The sequence below is a fragment of the Oryctolagus cuniculus genome, chromosome 19 (genome assembly GCF_964237555.1).
Source record: "Oryctolagus cuniculus chromosome 19, mOryCun1.1, whole genome shotgun sequence".
Classification (NCBI taxonomy): Eukaryota; Metazoa; Chordata; class Mammalia; order Lagomorpha; family Leporidae; genus Oryctolagus; species Oryctolagus cuniculus.
In genome coordinates this window covers 8,322,303-8,338,412 of record NC_091450.1, presented here as the reverse complement: position 1 = coordinate 8,338,412, position 16,110 = coordinate 8,322,303, and the positions used below count along the sequence as shown (strand labels likewise).

At 45.6% G+C, this 16,110-nt stretch overlaps 1 long non-coding RNA gene across 1 annotated transcript in view; it reads right to left on the bottom strand.

Moving 5' to 3' along the window:
- Positions 1 to 15,540: 15,540 nt before the first annotated feature.
- The window catches only part of LOC127491465 (uncharacterized), a 77,713-nt gene continuing 77,143 nt past the window's right edge, over positions 15,541 to 16,110 (bottom strand). The window contains exon 5 of the long non-coding RNA XR_011384756.1: positions 15,541 to 15,776. This is a non-coding gene — a long non-coding RNA (uncharacterized lncRNA). The remainder of the gene's footprint in view (positions 15,777 to 16,110) is intronic.

Sequence of the window (16,110 nt, the reverse complement as noted above, 5' to 3'; positions counted from 1 at the left end):
ACAATGGTAATTAAAAAGTTTGTGGGGAAATGGGATTAAAAAACAAGCTGATTTTGCTATAAAAACTTTCAAAATCTATGCATAGTTTTTTCACAATATCATTTACCATAACCTTTTGAACATTCTCATATTTAATTAGTGCATTCTAATAGAAACTTTGTCTTTTTATAGTCAGATTTATTTCAAGATTTAATTCACTTGAAAGGCAGAGTGACAGAGTAGGGGAGAAAAAGAAAGAGATCTCCATCTTTCCTATCCACTGGTTCAATCCCAAAGTGGCCTCAATTGCTGTTGAGCCAGGTGGAAGCCAGGAACCTGGAGCAACAACTGGGTTTCCCACAAAGCTGGTAGGGGCCCAAGTGATATCATCTAGCCTTATTAATAATTTTGGATATTAATAAATTTGTGGGTTTTTGCTGTCTATTCAGAGAAGAATTCTGAATATCAACTCAAATAGACCAGGCAACATGGTAAGTTTTTAAGCATTTTATTCAGTGGGAGAAATGCCCAGGAAAGTGAGGGCTTTAATCAGGGGAGAAAGAAGTCTGGAAGCTGAGTAGGAACCATACCAGGCAGAGAGCAGGCTGGGTGCCACGTGGAGCAAGCATGCAGGCAGGAAAGCAGAGGCAGGGCAGAGGCCAAAAAGCCGCATGCCTGAGGGTGTGTGGCAACAAGGGGAGGGCCTTTACTCCACTTCAAAATGGGGAGTAAAGTCTGTAAAATAGTAAAATAGTCTGATGGGCAGGTAGTCGTACAGGTGAGGTCAGGTAGGGGCATGAGATCACACAGGGGTGTAGTCTCCAGTTCAGAAATCTAATTTATTTGATCCTATCTGCCTCCCTATATCACAAGTACTTGGGCCATTTTCTGTTGCTTTCCCAGGCACGTTAGCAGGGAGCTGGACTAGCACTTTAATATGGGATGCTGGCATCACAAGCAGCAGCTTAACCTGCTGTGCCACAATGCCACCCCCTGAAATTTTATTTATTTATTTATTTTTAATATTTATTTTTATTTATTTGAAAATCAGAGTTACACAGAGAGAAGAGAGGCAGAGGCAGAGGCAGAGGGAGAGTGTGAGAGAGAGAGAGAGAGAGAGAGAGAGATGTCTTCCATCCATTGGTTCACTCCCCAATTGGCTGCAACAGCCGGAGCTGTGCCAATCCGAAGTCAGGATCCACGAGCTTCTTCCAGCTCTCCCATGTGGGTGCGGGGGCCCAAGAACTTGGGTTATCTTCCACTGCTTTCCCAGGCCATAGCAGAGAGCTGAATGGAAGTGGAGCAGCCGGGTTTCGAACTGGCGCCCATATGGGATGCCAGTGCTTCAGGCCAGGGTGTTAACCCTACTTTGATCATGCAGAGTGGACAGATGTGGAAACAGTGGGCAGGACTCTCAGCTAAACCTGTAGTCATCCAACTTAAAGACCTGTACACTTACCACAAAGACAATACTCCCTAAGGCTGGAGGCACAAGATAGACGAAAGCCCACCACTAACCAGCTAGTGAAACTGCAGTTATCACTGGAGTGTGTGCATCCATAAAACACACCTATCTAGAAGTCCAAAAGGGGGCTGACAAGTGGCAAGTAGTGCAAGACCTGAGACTGACACTTCAATCCAACTAGAGCCTCTTGAGCCTAAACTATACCTGTGAACTGCTGGAGGATTTAAAACTACTCTTCAGGAAGACATCTGAGTGATAAGTATCTCAAATGAGGGCTCAGTCCCCACATGTTCCAGGGCTAAGGTCATTATGTCATCCTATCCCACTGGGGCTAATTAAAATTCTTAGCTTTCTTTTCTCCTCCTATGTATACAGTCCTCTCACGAGTCCAGGCATGATGCTGCCTGGACCAATAACCTACTTTTATAATGTATCTGCAGACATAGTGAAAAACAATAACCTATCACAGTGCTGGTTGTGTCATCACTGGCTATATCTTGGAGCTAAGTAACTGTTCAGTTCCACCTGTTCAGGCCCCTGGTGGCTGTCTGTGAGTGCTAATATGTGTTAACTGCCTTGTAAAATTTGTCTGTCAGAAACTAGACTCCAGATGAAACTCCAAAGGGGGGCTACCTTCTACCAAAGCCACCTGGATGGTCACAATCACCACCCTCAATCTTCCATACCCTAAAAGGCCCTTAAGACAATGACCCCCTGTAAGCAGGATGTAGCCAACACAAAATTGACATCCTGGGTGCCTACAATAGTAAGGTGTGGATTAAAAGAGGAGGGGCTGAGGCTGTCTGGTCAGATTAAATGTGTGTGGGCCCCTCACTTCCTGAATGTCTGAATGTCTTGTGTAATCAGGCTGCATGCTGTGATGGGGCGGGGGGTTGCTCTGAGACCTGTTTGTACCTATCGCCAGTTAACATCTTGTTCTGTGTAGGAGCCTGTTTTTTTTTTAAATTTATTTATTTGGCAGATAGAGTTAGATGGTGAGAGAGAGAGAGAGAGAGAGAGAGAGAGAGAGAGAGAGAAAGGTCTTCGTTCCATTAGTTCACTCCCCAAATGGCCGCCATGGCCAGCGCTGTGCCGATCCGAAGCCAGGAGCCAGGTGCTTCCTCCTGGTCTCCCATGAGGGTACAGGGGCCCAAGCACTTGGGCCATCTTCCACTGCCCTCCTGGGCCACAGCAGAGAGCTGGACTGGAAGAGGAGCAGCCGGGACCAGAATCCGGTGCCCATATGGGATGCTGACACCACAGGCAGAGGATTAACCAAGTGAGCCACAGCGCGGCCCCCGAGCCTGTGGTTTTGACATTGTTTTCAAGCTAGTCACAATCTTCCACCCAGAACTAGCAGCAGGGGAGCTGGGTCCACCAAACAGGAAGCTAGCTCTTAGAAACTCCCATTCATGCTGTCACCAAAAGACCCCCACTAACACCATGGGCCCTGAGCCAATGAGCATACACTATGTGATACTCCCATCCAATAGGCGCCCCCACAGCAAGATCTCATAAGAAATCAGCAATATCTTAAAACCCCAGTGCACCTCCTGAAAATCAGTGTTCCACTCAGGACATCCCATCTCTGTGCATTTCAGACTTTCACTCTGGATTGCAAACTGACAAAAAAATAAAGTTTCCACTTCTTTGCAAATTGTATCTCATTTCTATAATTAGTTGAGGCAAAGAATCCACCAAACTCTCTCCAGTAATCCCCCCACCCCGCACTGGCAACTGTTAACACATTCCCTTACCCTTTCTTTGCATTTGGAGCCTATGAGTTTCTGTATTCAAGTTCTTCGTACAGTACAGAACCATTTTTATAAAGTGTATTTCAGAACAACCCTATGTTAACTATGATACCTACTATAATGTGAATACTTCATAAATAGTCATTGTACTATATTTTTAGGGAATAACAAAAAGAAAACCAAGATGTATATCTTCAGTATGGGCACAATATTTTTGAAATATTTTCAACCAGCAGGTAGTTGATTCTGCAGGTATGGAAACCACAGAATTTTAAGGGACAATTTTGTTTTTCTTTGAAGTAATTGGAATTCTATTGATATAAAGCTGAAAGGTAGATTTTACATTTAATATATATATGATCATTTTCTTATAATTTAAATTTTTGATAATAGTACTCTTAGTATTGAAGAGTTAAAATTGTATATGTGCGGGTGTAAAAAGTTAAGCTTAAGCTTACAGGTTTAAACCTTCCTGGTGCAGCTGTGAAAATAAGACAGAGTAAAGTAGCACCTTGACAGTAGGGACTCCATTTTGGAGCCCTTGAGACTGCATTCTGGGAAAGCACCCCCCCACCGTGAGACTCTGGTCTGAAACTATGACCTCAACTAGTCGGACAATAGCAGTGCACTACATCACCCTTGTCAACGCACAAAAACCCCCTAGCATGATTGCTCAAGCTTAAAAATAAAAAGGTTACACCTGGGTTACCTGGGCTAATAATGAAAATGTGATTTGTCTATGTCTTAAGATCATAATTGCTGATTGTAAGATATTAGCAACCGTGCATAGCAACCGTGTATTCTCCCCCCCCTCTCCCGGTTTTGCGGTTTTTGCCTTTATAAACCCTAACCTTTGGTTATTCGGGGCTGCTCTGCTCATGTATGATCAGACAGCCCCAGCATGCTGGATAATCAATAAAACTTCCCCGTGCTGTTTGCATAAGAGACGTGTCTCTTGGTGACGTTTTTCGGGCAGTCGACTCTAACAGTATTATATATACTCACATATCATCTAATGAAGAGATTTACTGGACCAGCTATTCTCTCACTAGAACTATGTAATACCAAACTCTTAAATATTTGCTACTTTGAAAGGAAGGAAATAGCTAGCTAACCTCATCACTAGCCCAAAGGTTGCTATTTTGAAACAAGATAGAGGAACAGGAGGATGAATGGAGATGAGCAGTTCAATGTGGTAGAAACTGTAATGCTCGCACTAATAAATCCTCTGTTTAATTATCCCATGTGGCTTACAGTGACATGTATTGTTCAGAAAATATTTGCCAAGACATGTGTGAATCATCATTTGCTTTCTTTTCAAATATATTCTTATAAAACACTGATGTATGTCTATTTCCTATCATTCTTGACTTCATTTGCCTATAGCTATTTTTGCATTTCTATCATTTTGTGTATTTATTGTATTTAGCTAGATTCACTGTGAAAAAAACATTCCAATTCAGTAATTTTATTATCAATTCAGACTAACTTTCTAAAAATATTTTCTGCTACATTAAAGGCAGAGAGAGAGAGAGAGAGAGAAAGGAAGAATCTTCTACCCACTGATATACTACTCAAATGCCCATCACTTCCAGTGTAGACCAAGCCAAAAGCAGGAGCCAAAAACCCCATCTAGGTCTCCCTCATGTGTGTCAGGGGCCCAAGCACTTGAACCATCATCTGCTGCCTTCTGGAATGCACTAACAACAAGCTACATTTAACTGGAGTAGCTGGATCTTGAATCAGCTGTTTGATAAGTTGAATCCAGGTGGTGGTTTAACTGGCTATATCAACTGGGAAGTTGTTCTGGGAGAGAGGCAGCTGTGTCTCAACCAGATCCAGGTGACTGAGGAGCCTATGACAGAAGCACCGCAAAAGTTAAGTTAAGTTAAGTTAAGTTAAGTTAAGTTAAGTTAAGTTAAGTTAAGTTAAGTTAAGTTAAGTTAAGGTGGGTAACCCAGCCTTCCAGTGTCCAGCCCAACCTCCTGTTCCACATGGAGGAAACATAGGAATATTCACTCAGACTCATCCAATGGAGCTACCTTGCCCAACAGCTATAGAAAAAGCATCCTGAACAACTCACCCTATGACCCATGGTCATTATGACCGCTGAAAGACAGCTCCCTGAGGAAAACAGACAAGGGGAACCAATGAACGCTGATCTGAAACAAGAAGGCAATTCTCTCAGTTTTCCTTCAGAGACAGCACAGTGTCTTTCATCAATTTGTAACACAATGGAAGGCCTCTCTCTCCAGGGTGTGCTGTGGCTTTTGTGGTAGAAGGAAGCAACAGAGACCAAATCTCCCATCAGCATTTTTACATTTTGTTCTGTTGCAATGATAGGATTATCAGAGACCAAGGGCTGTTGGGAATCAAATTAGAAAGGCATAAAATAATTCTAGGGCATTTGATTCCATCTCATTTCCATTTATACCTGGAAAGGAAATGAACTTCTTCACAGTCTGGGAGGGTGAACCTGTCAGAGGCACTTTCCAGAATCAGAGAGAAGGGAGTTCTCTTAGGTCTGAGGGTGGCTGTGGGGCTATAGCTTCCATCACCATGATGGTGGCCACAGAAGCATCCTCCAGGGGGATGGTGGCCACAGAAGCATCCTCCAGGGGCTGGTGCTGTGGCGTAGTGAGTAAAGGCACTACCTGCAGTGCCGGCATCCCATACAGATGCCAGTTCGAGACCCGGCTGCTCCACTTCAAATCCAGCTATCTGCTATGGCCTGGGAAAGCAGTATAAAATGGCCCAAGTGCTTGGGGCCCTCCACCCATGTGTGAGACCCAGAAGAAGCTCCTGGTTCCTAGCTTCAGACCGGCAGAGCTCTGGCCATTCTGGCCAACTGGGGAGTGAACTAGTTGATGGAAGATCTCTCTCTCTCTCTCTCTCTGCCTCTCTTTCTCTAAGTCTGACTTTCAAATAAATAAATAAATCATTAAAAAGATGAAGAAGCATCCTCCAGGGCTAGCAGTATGCTGAGGGCCACTGGGAAAACCAGAATGGATTCCTCCATCAGAGCCTCTGTATGAACTCCCAGTGGGGAGACTTGGGGGTCCCTGAAGGTCACAGAGGGGCCCCTTCAGCCATCCCCATCACATAGGTCCCCTGCAAGTCTTGCCTCTAGCATCTGGCCTTGGTTCCTCTCCTTAGCACTCCAGGCAGTGGCTGTGAACATTCAGCTCTGCCCCCTGGTGTGGGGGTGTCCACCTCCCACCACCCACCTTCTAGATGCTTTTCCAGCCCTGGTTTCCAGCTTTTTCCAGTTAGGATGTCCTGGTTGTGCTGCTTGTGGGAATCTGGCTGTGAAGGGAAAGTCCTAAGGACATGATATTGAGGTCTCTGTACCCCCAGATTCCCATCCCAGGCTGGGCCCATCCGGCCTTATGGGGACTTCTCTGATGCTATGGAGAGCCCAGCCCTCCCATGCCCTTGCTGGTCTCCAGCACCACCCATCTGTGGACTCCTCAGGGCTGGCCCTAGGTCTGCTTCCACCCTGCAGGCCATGCTGCGTGACCTCACAGCCAAGCTCACCAGCATAGGAAGTCTGCATGCAGCATAGGCACAAGGCACTTCTTCCAACTGCCTTGGTTTTTTTTGTCAGGTGTGAGTCTGGGAAGTTATAAAGGGATTCACTTTGAATCTCCTCTTAAGAAAAAACAAACACCCCCCCCCCCCACAAAAAAAAAACCTCCTATCTTTTCGGTGAAAGAAAATCAGCAACCAAAGCTAAAAGGTCCATGCAAGAAAGGGTAAGAAGTGAGATCAGACACAGTTAGGGGTTTTATTTTATTTTATTTACTTGAAAGACAAAGGCAGAGAGAAAGAGGTCTTCCATACACTAAGTCACTCCCCAAATGGCCACAATGACCAGAGCTGGACTAATCCGAAGACAGGAGCCTGGAGCTTCTTCCGGGTCTCCCACGCAGGTGCAGGGGTTCAAGAATTTGGGCTATCTACTGCTTTCCCAGACCATAGCAGAGAGCTGGATCAGAAGTGGAGCAGGCAGGACTTGAACTGGCACCCATATGGGATATCAGAGCCACAGACAGAGGCTTAGCCCACTATGCCACAGCGCCCGCCCCTGTTCTGGTTTAGATTCAACCTCACAGTCCATGTGCTTTATCAGAATATTGGGGGTTGCAGCAATGTGGACCCCCCAGCCAGTCACACGCCCAGGAAGACACCACACGTGAGGTCAACACCGACCACTGATGGAACCACAGTGCACGTGTGGAGTGTGGCTCAGCTGGATTGAGGGGAGCTTTTCTAGGGCTCCCCAGACTTGCTTTGGGGAATCTTCTCTTCCCCATTCCTACAACAGCAGGTACAACAATGGCTGACAAACTACCGCTCGCTACACACCAGCAGATTCCCCTGGTCTACACTCTCACTGGTTTGTGAACATTTCACCTTCATCTTCACAGACAGTAAAGTTCCAGAAGATGAGAGGAGGTTTCCAAGGTCAGGGGAGGAAGTGAAAGTGGCTTCCCTCTTCCCTTTGAGGATATTCTATCTCTTGTCCCAAAAGGTGGGTTGCTAGAGGGGTGAGAGGGGTGGATGCTGAAATGGAACAAATGTAGCAATGTAGCAAGTAGTGAAATGGAGCAAGTGCAGCAATGAGAAAATGGGGCTTTGGGAGCTGAATGAATTTTCTCCAAAGTGTAAATATATGAGGTTTGTAGTCCCTAAATAAAACATTTTTGGGGAAAAAGAAAAAAATCTCCTGAGCATGCTCAAGATGTACAAATCTATCATCTCCCTTCTCTGTAGGACCCTAAGGATCTGGGTCAGTCTGTTTTGCCTGGTTATGCTGAAGCAACAAACAACTCCAGACCCCCAGAGTTTTTATACCACAAAGTTCTATTTCTTGCTCGTGTTCCATGTTGACTTGGTTGTGGTTCTGATCAAAGTTCCTTCATCATTCTAGGGAGACAAACTGAAGGAACAGTCTCAATCTGTGATGGGTCACTTTTTTTGGCCAAGGGCTAGGGGCTTGGATTCTGTTTTCATGGCTGTAATAAAGTACCCAAGGCTGGGCAATGTACAAAGGAAAGAGGTTTATATAGCTCACAGATGGGGAAGCCAAAAGTCCAAGTAGCATAGTATCAGCTCTGGTGATGGCCTCATGGCAGGTGCTCATATCCCAAGATGAAGAGATCACATGGAAAGACAGGAATCCAGAAGGCAGGAAGGGACCAGGCTCAATATTTTAAAAAAAATTGGAGGGGGGGCGCTATGGCACAGCAGGTTAAAGTCCTGGCCTGCAGCTCTGGCATCCTATATGGACAGCAATCCGAGTCCCAGCTGCTCCACTTCCAATCCAGCTCTCTGCTATGGCCTGGGAAAGTAGCAGAAGATGGCCAAGTCCTTGGGCCCCTGCACCCACTTGGGAGACCTAGAAGAAGCTCCTGGCTCCTGGCTTTGGAGCACCATTGGCCATTTAGGGAGTGAACCAGCAGATGGGAGACCTCTCTCTATCTCTTTCTCTCTATGGCTCTACCTCTCTCTCTGTAGCTCTGTCTTTCAAGTAAATTTTTAAAAATCTTTAAATAAAGCTAAAAAAAACTTTTTTAATTTAAAGATTTATTTTATTTCTTTCAAAACTAGAGCAACAGAGAGAAAGAGAGAGATGGAGAAAGAAAGAGATCATTCATCTGCTGGCTCACTTTCCAAATGGCTGCAACAGCTGATTCTGGCCGAAGCCAGGAGCCTGGAACTCCACCCAGGTCTCCCATTTGGGTTGAAGGGGCCCAAGAAGTTTTTTCCAGGCACATTAGAAGGGACCTGAACTGGAAGTGGAGCAACAGGGACTCAAACCGTTGCTCATATGGGATTCTAGTGTTGCAGGTGGTGGCTTAATTCACTGTGCCAAAAGCCAGCCTCCCTTCTAAATATTTTTCAATGTATGTTGTTTATTTAAAATACAGGAAGACTGGGGCTGGCGCTGTGGCACAGTTGGTTAACACCCTGGTCTGAAGCACCAGCATCCCATATGGGTGCCGGTTTGAGTCCCGGCTGCTCCACTTCTGATCCAGCTCTCTGCTATGTGCCTGGGAAAGCAATAGAAGATCGCTTAAGTCCTTGGGCCCCTGCACCCATGTGGGAGACCTGGAAGATGCTCCTGGCTCTTGGCTTTGGATCAGCAGAGCTCCAGCCATTGCAGTCTACTGGGGAGTGAACCAGTGAATGAAAGACCTCTCTCTCTCTCTCTCTGCCTCTCTTATCTCTGTATAACTCTGCCTTTCAAATAAATAAATAAATCTTTAAAAATACAATGAAAGGGAGAGAGATGTTCCATTCGCTAGTTAGCTCCCCAAATGCGTGCCAACAAGTAAGCCAGGCCAAAGCCAGGAGCCTAGAATTCATTGCAGATCTCCCCATGGGTGGAAGAGACCCATCACTGTTGAGCCATCACTGTTGCCTCCCAGGGTCTGCATTAGCAGGAAGCTGGATGGGAAGCAGAGTGGGAACTCAAACCTACATATGCTGATATGAGATGCAGGTATCTCAAGCAGTGTTTTAACTTCTGCACCAAACACCTGCCCCATGAAACATTCTGTAACAATGGACTCTCCTGGGTTCCAGTGGAACTACTTAATCTCTCCAAAGGAGACACCCACATTGAACCCATTATCTTGTGATGGGCCTCCCCACCAACCCTCAGCTCTTAAAGGATCCACCGCCTTCCAACATCGCCACCCTAAGGGCCAAACACAAATACATGAGCCTGGAGAAAACACACTCAAACCATACCCAGAGCAAAGCAAGAGGCAAAGAAGGAAGCTGGCAGAAACACTCCCTGGTTCTTAACATTTTTGCTGGGGTGCAATGGGTGTCATGTCTGCCTAGATGACCTTGGCCACAGTCTGACACCAAGGGGAAAAGAAGGCAGTGCAACCCTCCGCTAAGGGAGGCACCAGGGAGGGTGCAGAGGGGAGTAGTCCAAAGAGGGGCAGTGAATATTTGGGAAAATTAATATAAACTCCTGCAGATAGCAGGGAGCAGAGTGTTTTTAAACATTTATTTATTTGAAAGTCAGAGTTACACAGAGAGAGAAGGAGAGGCAGAGGGAGAGAGAGGGAGAGAGAGAGAGAGGGAGAGGGAGAGGGAGAGAGAGAGAGGTCTTCCATCCACTGGTTCACTTCTCAATTGGCTGCTGCGCCAGTCTGAAGCCAGGAGCCAGGAGCTTCTTCTGGATCTCCCACATGGGTGCAGGGGTCCCTGTACTTGGGCCATCTTCTACTGCTTTCCAAGGCCATAGCAGAGAGCTGGATCAGAAGTGGAGCAGCTGGGACTCGATCTGGCGCCCATATGGGATGCCGGCACTGCAGGTGGCTGTTTTACCTGCTAGCCACAGCACTGGTCCCAGGCAGGGTCATTTAAAAGAGACCTCCTGTCTGTCAATGCCACCTACGAGGACAAAAATATCAATTATATGAAAATATTTTAAAGGACTGGAAGAAAACTGTGATATAGATATTATGCCTCATTCATATATGTTGTTACACAGATTGGTCTGTCTTAAAAGTATAAATGGGGCTGCTCCAGCCAGGGCAACCATTTAGAGCCTTTAAAACCCAAAAATGATGCCAACACAATTTGAAAAGGGCCATTCGTAATAGACGTGGCAAGTTACCTCTGACTTATTACAAAAGAAATTGATGTTACAAGTGAGCCCATTACAAAGCAGTCACCAGATATTAGGGCTCAGAGACCTGACTGAGTCGGAGGGAAGGGAATTCAATTAGGGCAGTTAGAGATGTGTTATGTTGTGGGCTTGGCAAAGGAAATAATTCCTGCATTTGATCACCTGCAGATGGTTTCAAAGGCTTGGCCAGGGGTCTGCACACAGGCGGGCACTAGGAAAAGGAAGGGGATGAGGATCAGGACACACATCCAGGTCCAGGGAGGGAGGCAAACTTTTAAATCCATAAATTGCAACTTCCCAACTACGGATACAAAATTGCACAGGATGTTCAGAAGTAGCACAGCAAGGAAGTGGCCCCTCCAGCAGAGCCTGCAGAGCTTGTTAGGGATTGTAAGGTCATCACTGTGCTTAGAAAGTGGCTGTGGAAACAAAGGGAGAAGCTGGAAGGGCATTCATGGGGAAGGGAACAGCAGGTATACAGACACAGAGGTCCAAAACTACTGTGTGTCTGTGAGTGTGTGTGTGTGTGTGTGTGTGTGTGTGTGAGACAGCCATGGATTCCTGCTGTGTACATACATAGATGAGAACTCCAGAAAGCTAGTGGGAAAATGAGATGAAAAGATTATAGTCTATTTTGAAAATCCACCCACAATTTTTTTCATTGTGCACATTTCTCATGAACTTTTTGAAGACCTGTCTGCATGGATTTTAATATTTTTTACTCTGAAAGAAAATTTAACTTTTTTAACTTTTAACTCTATTTTCCATGAACTTTTGAAAGTACTCTTTGTGGGGCCGGCATTGTGGTGCAGTGGGTTAGGCTGCTGCCTGCGACACCAGCATCCCATAAGTGCTGGTTTGAGTCCTGGCTGCTCCCCTTCTGATCCAGCTTCCTGTTAATGTGCTTAGGAAAGCAGCTAAAGGTGACCTGAGTGCTTGGACCCCTGTCACTGGCCTGGGAGACACTGATGGAGTTCCTGGCTCCTGGCTCCTGGCTCTGACCTGGCCCAGCCCTGGCTGCTGTGGCCATTTGGGAAGTGAACCATTAGATAGATCTGTGTGTGTGTGTTTTCCCTTTCTCTGTAATTGTGCCTTTCAAATAGATAAACCTTTTTTTTTTTTACAAAAAAGTACCCCAATATATGGTTTGGAAAAGACACCATCCTTACACAGTTTTAAACATCAGTTAGGAATATTATGCTATCCTCTCCTAATTGTGTGCCTGTGAGGCATCATATGGGAGGGAAGTTCCAATGAGACAGACTGTGGACTTGTATAAATGAGAACATGCCCACGATGTTACCTCCTTACCTGTAACTCTCTTGCTAAGATTGAAACTTGAACACCTGTGCATGTAGGGCCTTGCTGGCAGAACTCTAAGCTCTCGGTAATATCAGAGCATGGAATGTAATCATAGGTGACTGGGGCCTTGTGTGTTAGGAGGTGGTGAGGCAGGAAAATGGGGTGGTGCCAAGGGATCGGGCCAGACTGTGATGGAACTTTGTGTGCCTGTTCACAGTTGATTGTGGAGAGAAAGAGAGGTAGTGAGAAATGGTCCCAAAGAATCATGTTCAGAAGCTCACCTGGGCCCAGTGTTGTTGCACAAGGGTTAAGCTGTCACTGGCCATGCTGGCATCCCATGTGGAGACCTGGTTCAAGTCCCAGCTGCTCTGCTTCTGATCCAGCTTCCTGCTACTGCACCTGGAGAGACAGAAGAAGATGGCCCAAGTACCATGGCCCCTACCACCCATGTGAGAGACCAGGGAGGGAGTTCCTAGCTCCTGGATTTGGTGCTGGCCATTACTGCCATTTGAGGAGTGAACCAGTGTGTAGAAAACATCTCTCTGTCTGTCTCTGTCACTCAGCCTGTCAAATAAATAAATAAATTTTTTTAAAAAGAACCAGCTCATCGGGCTTCAGGGAGAATATGACTGTGGCCCCAAAACATCCAGGTCCTTGTCCTTTGAACATTCAGTGCTCACTTCTGGGGCAAAAGAGGTTTGCAGATGTAAGCCAGAGGTCTTGAGATGGGAGGACAGTCCTGGGCTATCTGAGAGCTCAAAGTCAAAGTGTCCTCATCAGAGGGCAGCTGAGAGGGAGTCAATTTCAGGAGGAAGAAGGGGATGCTGCCCTGCGTTGGCTGGATCCAGACTCTTGTCTCTGATGCAAGAAGTGTTTGGAGGATGAGACCCAGACAAAGGTGAGCAGAGAAGCAGATTTATTCACACACAAGGAGTGTGACAGGCCAGTGTTGTGGTGGTGGAGGGTTAAGCCTCTGCCTGCAGCAGCAACTCCCCATATGAGTGCTGCTTTAAGTCCCTGCTGCTCTGCTTCTGATCCAGCTCACTGCTAATGCTAATGCACCTGGGAAAGCAGCAGAAGATGGCCCAAGTGTTTGGGTCCCTGTGTCCATGTGGGAGACCCGCAAGAAGCTCCTGGCTTCAGGCTCCTGGCTTCAGCCTGGCCCAGCTCTGGCTGTTGTAGCCATTTGGGGAATGAACCAGCAGATGAAGCTGGTGTTGCAGGCAGTGGCTTTACAAGCTATACCCAAACACCGGCCCCAAGCTGCTCACCTCAGCACTGCACAGTTTTAAGCACCATATCATGTTGCTGACTTTCAAATCATCCTTCTCAACCTTGTCTTACTCCCAAAACCCCAGACTAATGGAACCTCTACTTGGATATTAAGACAACCCAGGTTATATTTCTCCATAAACTTTCCTCCCTCACCCACTGGTTTGGTTTTCTCCATCCCAGGAAACTGCCGCACCCTCCACACAATCACTGAGGATAAAACCACAGGTGCCACTCTTGATTCCTTTTTCTTTCACCCCACGCATCTAACCTGCCTTTAAGTCCTATTGGTTCTACTTATAACACCTGCCCTCGGTGCACCTGCTCTCCACTTACACTACCACTGAGCTTCCCCTGACCAGTGTATCTCTGGCTTGGATTACACAAGAATTTCGAAGACATCTCCCAGCTTCCACTGCTGGCTTGTACAATCAATTTGTGACACAGTAGCAGGGTGATCTTATAAAATCATGTCAGATCACAACCTAAAACCTTTTCCTAGCGTACCTAACATTAAAAACCTTGCCATTAAACTCAGTTGAAAACCCAACAACTCACTTAGCTTTGCTTGAAAGGCATCATGAAATCTGCCCCCAGCCCATTTCTGTGATTCACCTTGTACTCCAGCCACCTTCATCTGTCCCAAAAGGATCATACAGGACCTCTGTGCAGTAGCTGTGCCACCTGCCCCAAATGCTCCTACCCCGAGTATCTGCATATTGGGTTGTTTCTCATTGTTTAAGGATTAGTTTTCTGAGTTTTTTTTAATGCCATCTCCTCAGAAATGGCTTCCTAAAACAATCAACCACAATATTTACCTTAGCAATATATGGATATTTTTACTCTTTGACCCAGTAATCAACATATGGGAACCTACCCTAAAGAAACTCTGACAAGGATAAGAAAGAGACAAATAGATGTTATATGCTTCCTGTTGGAATAATGCAATATCAATGATGAAACAGCTTTGAAATATAAACACACATGCACGAACATACACCACCCCCTTGAAGACATCCTTGATCCAACTACCAATCCACAGCAGATGCAGAGGGCAGAGGAGCACGCAGCCAACAAAGTCTAAAATGGGAACTAGCCAGATAAATGAGCTGTTTTCTATAGCAAAATAAATTACAAGGTGGGAGGACCACACATGAAGGAGGAATTGATATATTAGAGAAAATTTGAAGGAGAAATAATACAAGTTCAATGCTTGCTCCTTGTTTAGATTCTGAATCAAAAAAAGTTTAAATGAAGAGAGATAATTGATAAAATGTGAAACCTCTATGTTCCAATAATTAAATGCTTTAGGTGTGAGCCTGGTACTCCTGGGAACAGTTTAAAATGAGTGTGTACTCTTAGGTTTACATGGAAATATTTGTGGGTGAATCACTTAATGTGGGAGATTTGCTTCAGTGTCTTCAGAGCCAAGAAAATGGGTATATGAATATTACTAAAACAACATTGGGCACATGTTGGTAATTTTTTGAAGGTGAGTGACAGATGGAGGTGCAGTAGGCCAGTCTCTCAGCTTCAGTATGTTTGAAATTTTCCACAATAAAAGTTTAAAAGACAACAAATTATTCATAACACTTTGAAAAACTTATCAACATATTAATGTACCTATATAGTTTTCCTAAAAGACGTATTTATTTGAGACCCAGAGTGACAGATGGTAGGGGCGGGGAGAGAGAGAGAGAAATTGATTTTCCATCCTCTGGTTCACATCTCAAAATGCCTGTAACAGCCAGGGGTAGCAGGGGCAGGCCAGGTTAAAGCCAGGAGTAAGGAATTCAATCCAGGTCTCCCATGTAGGTGGCAGAAACCCAAATACTTGGGCCATCATCTGCTGCCTCCCAGGTGCATTAGCAGGGATCTGGGAAGCTGGATTGGAAGTGGAGGCAGGACTCCATCCCAGGAACTCTGATATGGGATTTGGGCATCCCAAGTGGCAGTTTAATTCTCTATGACACAAAGCCCACCCCACTATACAGTTCTTAATCACTCATTTTGCATTGCTGTCTACCTCCCAATAAAACATAGGTTCTCTAAGAGCAAGAACCTTACTAGTCTTTACTAGTATCCCCAGTGGCTGTAGCAGTGTCAGGTTCTCGATTAATATTGCTGAATGAAAAACATAAAATGCTGGGACCGCTTGTGGGATTTTAAGATTTTAACTCCGTGGCAGCCAGCAAAGAACGCTCAGGGTGCCATGAGTCGGAGGCCAGCAGTGGCTCACCTTCACTTCGATGAAATCAGGATTCTCCAGGCTCAAGAGCTCAGCACAGGCCTGCAGTTCATCCACATTCCAGGCTTTCACCAGCATCAGTCTGTACACAGTCCGTTGTTGCTGAAATGAAAGAAAACCCAACATTGTTTTTGTCTTGGAGAAAGTCACCTATTAACATCTTCAGCAGATGCTCAGGCATTGTCAACCCACAGGGAACCTGCAGTTGAACCCACCATGAATATCCACAAATTGAAGTTTTACTTTGGAGAGAGGTTAAGGGTTCCACAATGCAGTAAGACTCCTGAAGGCACAGATAGTGACCTATTTCTCTTCTGTACCTTATATCATCCAACACTGTTAGGCACCCACAGGGTCTTGATAGACTCACAATGAACTCAATTTCAGAAGGAACTGTGAATCGGCTGGAGAGTTTTAGGCTATGGAAAATACTTCA